The sequence below is a fragment of the Penaeus monodon genome, chromosome 13 (assembly GCF_015228065.2).
Source record: "Penaeus monodon isolate SGIC_2016 chromosome 13, NSTDA_Pmon_1, whole genome shotgun sequence".
Lineage (NCBI taxonomy): Eukaryota > Metazoa > Arthropoda > Malacostraca > Decapoda > Penaeidae > Penaeus > Penaeus monodon.
The window spans coordinates 50,013,509-50,021,008 of NC_051398.1; the positions used below are offsets into that span (position 1 = coordinate 50,013,509).

General features: G+C 39.0%; 1 pseudogene; it reads left to right on the forward strand.

The window, feature by feature from the left end:
- Window positions 1–7,500, forward strand: part of LOC119580408 — a 47,285-nt pseudogene that overhangs the window by 33,990 nt on the left and 5,795 nt on the right.

A 7,500-nucleotide genomic window follows, 5' to 3' on the forward strand; every position in this document is an offset into this window, starting at 1 on the left:
TTCTCTCTCTCTCATTCTCTCCTCTCCTCTCTCTCTCTCTCTCCTCTCTCTCTACCTCTCTACCTCTCTACCTCTCTACCTCTCTACCTCTCTACCCTCCCTCCCTCCCTCCCTCCCTCCCTCCCTCCCTCCCTCCCTCCCTCCCTCCCTCCCTCCTCCCTCCCTCCCTCCCTCTCTCTCTCTCTCTACTCTCTCTCTCTCTCTCTCTCTCTTCCTCTCTCCTCTCTCTCTCTCTCCCTCCTCCCCCCCTCTTCTCTCTCTCTCTCTCCTCTCTCCTCCCTCCTCCTCCCTCCTCCCTCCCTCCCCCCTTCCCTCCCTCCCTCCCTCCCTCCTCCCCCCCCTCCCTTCCCTCCCTCCCTCCCTCCTCCCTCCCTCCCCTCCCCCCTCTCCCTCTCCCCTCCCTCCCTCCCTCCCTCCCTCCCTCCCTCCCTCCCTCCCTCCCTCCCTCCCTCCACCTAACCCCAAATTCCAAGGGGAGCTGAATCTGAATCAGTGTTGTTAGTTCTTCCACTTTATTCTTCTTGTGACTGAGCAAAGAGAAGCTCTCTCTGCTGACATATAGACTTACTAGAGTTTGATATTACAGGGAAAAGGAAAGGCCTGCACATTTCCAACCTTGTTTTCATAAATCTGAATATGTGATCTTGGTAGAATCAAGGTCAGTACTGAATGTGCTGCTAGAATCAAAGGCAATATTCAGTATCTTGTTAGGATCAAAGACATTGCTTAATATCCTAGAGTCAAAAAGAATTCTGATGATTTTATTTGCCTTTTTTCAGTAGAGAATACACTATATCATCAGTATTTTGTAATTTATATGATGATTTTGTAGGTCAGGCTTCTTCTTTGTAGTCTGCGTGGCGATGATAAGATAATGAGCTTTTATTTTTCTCATTGTTCACTAGTAGCTGAGATAATAAAGTTAGGGGGTCATTTATTCAAACAATCACATGATAAACTTTAAGCTTTTAGACTTGTGTTGGTAAAATCTTATCTCCCAGATCACCCATAATGGAATCCTGCTTTTGTTTTACTGATTGATAGGAAATAAAATAGATTATGCATGTGCATGACTTGCTGTCACCACCTATTGTTGATGGCTATTGTTTTATGTGTTCTAGTCCAGTTTGTTTCTTCACTGACATTTTTTTAAACAGAAGCTTTATAAAATATATCAGTACATAAAGTAGCATTATCTAAAGACTTAATATAGTATTCACATGACTCAAGACTATGTTTCAGGTTACTAAACTTTCCTTAAAAAAAAAAAAAACTAATGACAATGAGATATATGAGTACAAATGAGAATTAGTAAGCTCCAGTCATTTAAAATGAATAATCTAGAATAAGCACTTTAGTTCTAAGGTTTGCTAAGTTTTTACACTGACCTCTGCTTGCTTATGCACAATGCTGCATGGCTACCTCTGGCTCCTTTGAAAAGGAATTAGGGCTTGGATACACTTGCTTTTTCTTCCAGGCATTTTATTTCCCCCCCGTTTTTTTATTTATTTTTTGCCATACTGTAATTCACCCAATCCCTGAAGGCAAACACCAAGAGAGGGAAAAATTGCTAATCTTTAACACATGAATAAACATCATATGCAAAATCCTCGAATGAGATTAAGATGGCTTGCATTCATGGACTTGGGTGAGACAGAGGAGTTTGTGTTTCTGAGCACGATGCCTGAATTTCAGAAATGGTGGGAGGGAAATTCATCAGAACTGGTCCAGCCGCAAGTAAGAAGCTACATTCTTGCATTCTGTAGTGCTTTGCCACCTGTTTGCATTGTAATTTTGCAGAAAACACTTGCTCACATTTCCTTCCTGCAGTGTTGTGGCATGAAAATTATAGTTATTTTTTTCATATAGTGATTTTTTCTGCTTTTTTATCCTTGTATAAATGTACATAATAATTATATAATGGCTGAAGATGAAATCTAACAAAAAAAATCCAAAAGAATATGATTTTATACATTTAAAAACACAGTCACACTTGCACTCACACTCACATTCACACATTCTCACAGCCATTCTGATACAGAACTCATCTTCACGATCAGCCTCATTCCCTCTCATGTTCTTGGACGCAAACTCACATTTAACTCATACAATCATGATCCCACAGAAACTGTCCTTCCCTCTCTTGGTCCTTTTTTCCCGCTCTTCATCTTCCTCTCTTCATTTTTTTTTTCCTCTTTCTCTTAGACATTGTCTATTTTTTTGTTTTTGCTCTTCTCACTTTTTGTCTTTCTTTTCTCTTAGTTTCTTCTTCTCTCTTTCTCACTTTTTCCCTTTCTCTTTTTTTCTTTTAATCCACTTTTCTCTTAATTTCCCTTTCCCTTTTACCCTTACTCCCTTTCTCTCTCTCTCTCTCTCTCTCTCTCTCTCTCTCTCTCTCTCTCTCTCTCTCTCTCTCTCTCTCTCTCTCTCTCTCTCTCTCTCTCTCTCTCTCTCTCTCTCTCTCTCTCTCTCTGTCTGTCGTCTGTCTGCCTGTGTCTGTGTCTGTGTCTGTGTCTTTGTTCCCTATAGTGGTCTCTGATTTATTTTATAGGAGAACCACTGTATTATCTGTAAGGTCCAGAGGTAAACTCAGTATCTGTTTAACTCCTTTATTCTTTATTTTGAAACGGACCCTTTTGGATGGTAGCATCAGACGAGCAATAGAATGAACTTGGTAGTTGTAGTAAGGCCAGCTAGCTAATGGATGGAGTGGTGGTTTCACCTCCTGGTTTCTCGCTAGAGGTCACTACGTAACACAGTAGCATTGTATGAGGTGTAATACAGCTCATACAATGCACTGCCAAGTGTGAGTACTATAAGGTTCTAGGAAAAGCAGTTCTCACTCCTCTCTGCCATATGGGATAACTGTGATGCTACAGAAAAAGAAAGGATGGATGCAAGCCAAGGTGTCTAAATGGCATCTTTCAAATGACTGACGTAGTGAGGGGATGCCATGCAACAGCAGTTGTACTCTGAGGCTGTGTTGATGTGTTAATAGACCAACTCTGGTGACGTATAGTGAAAAGCCAGAAAGTAAGATCATGTCCACTCGAGAGATGAACATGCTTGACTCATGACCTTATCATGCCATAACTGCTCTGCCCTTAAGCTTAGCTACCTCAATACAACTAGCAAGTTTAGTCAATGCTACCCTCTGGAAGTGTCTGTTTTTATTCAGAATAAAGGAGTTAAACTCTCTCTCTCTCTCTCTCTCTCTCTCTCTCTCTCTCTCTCTCTCTCTCTCTCTCTCTCTCTCTCTCTCTCTCTCTCTCTCTCTCTCTCCTCTCCTCTCCTCTCCTCTCTCTCTCTTCTCTTCTCTCTCTTCTCTCCCTCTCTCTCTCTCTCTCTCTCTCTCTCTCTCTCTCCTCTCTCTTCTCTCCCTCTCTCTCTCTCTCTCTCTCTCTCTCTCTCTCTCTCTCTCATTCTCTCCCACTCTCACTCTCCACTCACTTCACTCTACTCTCACTCTCCCACTCTCTTTCTCTCTCACTTACCCTCTCTCATTCTCTCACTCTCATTCTCCCACTCTTTTAGTCTCTAACTCTCTCACTCTCTCACTCAGACTCTCTCTCTTTGTGAGGGATCATTGGTGGATATCACAACTCTTCATGTAATTTATGCAAGTTGCACACAGGAAGCATTATGACCAATTCATGGTCCAGATCCTTTTGGATTGGATGAATCAAGGTATCTATAGCCTCCGTGGGATGAATGACGATGGGTTCAATATAAGTTAATCCTTTATTAGTTAGAAATGTAGTGTCTTGTGTTTAAGAATTACAAAAGGTGGAGAAGGGATTGAAAAAGAATATTAGGAAATCTTTATTCTATTCTCTGCTGTCTGCGTTATACTTTTAAACTCATTACCCCAGGGGACATGACATCCACGTCTTGGACAAACTGGTTGTTCACCAAGTGCATATGCTTACTGCTGGTCATGCACTCAACTCTGCACTACAACCATAGTATGATCCAGCCACAATAACTCAAGGTCTTTTGCACATATGAACCATTGGAAATGTGATTTAGTGCAGGTCTGGTTGCACTATTATCCTCATTTTGTTCATGCTTACTATCATAATGAAAAGGGCTGTTACTTATTACTTAATAATGTGCTCTGCTGTGTGGGCAGGTTGCCCAGCACAGAATCGCTTTCAGGGATAAAATTACCAAATTAAAGAGAGGTAATAGATAAAGACTTTTTGATAAGATGCCCACATTGTATCTCCTAAGGAGAATTGACCAGTTGGATCCAGGTGCCCCGTGGCTTGCTTGTGGATCAAAATATGGCTGTTAGACTTACCTGAGTAGCAACTCTCCTGGTAATGTAGCCTGTAGAGCCAGCCCACATGATGGACACTCAGGAGGGTATCAAGTCTCCTTGCCATCTCTTTGCAATGCTGTATGCTCTTTTTTTGCAGTTACATTTTTACTGTTTTGCCATTCTCCAAGGTCAGTATTTATCATTTGTTATACTGTATCAAGATGTTAATAGACTGTATTTATTGAGCAAACTCTATATTTTCTCTTTGGGTGTGCTTTAGATAAGTAACATTGTTATTTGTGTTATTTTCTATACTTTTGTATTATTCAGTTTTCCATAACACACCCTGCACTGCCAATTGTGATGAACAGGAATAGGTCCCTGTCTTTAGCTATAGTATCCTGTATGGAGCCAGTGCTCTTCCAGGCATGGTTCGTGGATGGTACATGCCACCCTTGTTTACCTATGGAGATGATGCAAGAGACCCTACCTAAAGAGTCTCCCAACAAAATCTTTGTGGACTCATGGCAAGATGTTCCTGTCATTTGCCACTTGGCATCAGTATACCATTGTGAGATTCTCCTGTTAACCTGCCCCTCAATCAAGTTCCCATCACCCGCCTCTCAGCCAAATTTTTTCATGATGTATTGTCGCCACCTGGATTCAGTGGATTAACTGATGTTACCTGATTGATTATTTTACTATTTCTTCAGGATTTTTTAAAAGAACTTTTGTGTATTCTAGATAACTTTGATGGTCATAGAAAAAAATAGGATCATTTTATTTTTCATATGAAATATTGTATGGACTAACTTTAGCTTATTGTTTTTGTATTTGATGTCAGTGTATGGGATTTTTTTCTTTTACTGATATAATAGTCAAATCCTTGCCTTCAAAATGAGCTCAAACATAAAAGAATAGATCAGTGGGATAAGCATGTTTTCACATTTGATATTAGATGTTGGGTTTCTATATGAGTTATTGTACATTGTACGACAAACATTTTATAGTAGTGATAGCAATGATGATGAAAAGCTTTCCTTTATAACAAAGAAGCACAGGGATGGCTGGAGATTTCCTTTTGAATTTTAAGTCATTTCATTTATATTGTACCATCTCTTTTATTTAGTACTTTGACTTAGTGTAATTATACCATTTTAGCAAATACAACTTGTGCATTACTGCATTATACACATACTACTTTTTAAGTTGGTCATCCTGACACCAGTCTTTTTTGGAAGATGAGTAAGAGTGAGAATTTTGAGCTATTGCCCACAGTAGGATGACTATCAGTGGTACGCTTTAGATAAGACAAATCTCAAGACTTTCCTCATTTTAATTGGGATTGCTATAGAAAACCTTGTAATTTCATATCTCTTTGAGACAGGAATATCAGTACTTTGAAGCAGCTAGGTATACAGGAAAACCTTGAATTTGGCAAAAAAAATAAGGAATGCTAATAATCAAACCAGTAGGGAAAAATCTATTTAGTTCTGGAAACAGCAAAGTCTCTCCATAGTTTTACTTGTTTAGCACAGTTATTTACACTAGTTAATAAAAAATCTCTTTGGTGCAGGGGAGACTGTGTTTCAGTGATAATATAGTTGTCAGATGTGAATTTTGGTAGTCAAAATGCAGTGTATGGTAGCATTTGGTGACAGTCATGTAATGTGGATTAACCAAATGCAAATTCACCAGATGCAAGACTACTTAAGTTATATCTCTCTGGTTTATGAAGCTTTCAGCTGATTCATAACTTTAATTTTGACAAGAATTGTTGCATAATGTGGCTAAGAACAGGGAAGATAACAATTCAACCTTTATCCTTTAAGCTCATTTGCCTAAAGATCTGTTCCTGTATTTAGAATAAGAGTGAGAAGGTATTTAATTAATAACTGAATAAGGGAGAGAAATACATTTTGAGCAAGTAAGACTGGTTAGAAATTGTATCATTTGAATAATATTGCCAGTCTGATGTTGAAGTAGAATGACTTATCTCAGGATTCTTTGACAAATATTTCATTAATTCAAAAGCAGTGCAATAGTTAATGTAAGGGAAAGCATATACCAGTACATTTTTCCATGTGATATATGCCATGACATACTTTTTTGCCTTCACTCTGCCACCTCTCACCAGACAAGACAGTAAGTAGCAGCCAGAAGGAGGTAAGGTGAACAAAGCCTTGTGGTCCCTGATGCTGGCTTTAGACAAGAAAGCAAACTTAAAGTTGTGTCACATGTTGTACGAAAACATTTGAATGGCAAAAATATGTGTGCTAATATGATCTAACAAGAGAGCTTCACTGAGAGAAAAGGTGACAGCAGTCGAACCAAAGTTTTAGACCTTCGTACAAGAGAAGCCAGTGTTCATACAGTTTATTTTTTGCAATATATAAATAAATCAGTACGTAAATAGATAAGTAGATAAATCTATCAGTCTGTCTATGTATCTGTGTCTATATCTACCTATATATTTATCTATATAACTATCTCTATGTATAAATAAATATATAAATAAATAAATGAATAAAGAAAGAAAGAAAGAAATATGCACCCACACCCACACCTATAAACACACACATTCACATGCACAAGCACACCTATACCCATACCTACACACACACAAACACACACACACACAAACATGCACACACACATGCACACTCATGCGCGCACTCGCACTCACACTCACACTCGCACTCACACTCACACTCACACTCACACTCACACTCACACTCACACTCACACTCACACTCACACTCACACTCACACTCACACTCACACTCACACTCACACTCACACTCACACTCACACTCACACACACATACACACACACACACACACATACACACACATACACATACACATACACATACATACATACAGAGATAACTAATTACATGTATCTAATTTATTCTTTATTTTTGTAATGCTAGAGCAAGCATTTTTTGAAAGCCAAGGATAACATTGGTTCATCTTTTGCTGCACTGCAATGAGCCTGTATCCCCTTTGATCTTATGTGTACTCATGACCATAAATCCAAAATCTGGTAATGTAAATTTCGAAAAAAAATGTATTATATTTAGCATTACATTATATTATCAGAAGAGTTAGGTCACAATAAAAAGTTTATCTTTTGCAAATGTTAATGTCTTTGTAGAGCCGTGTTTGCCACAAAATAGTAGCAGTGTCTTTGAAGTAAAAGAAGAATGGGAAATTTTGGGACAAATTCTCAA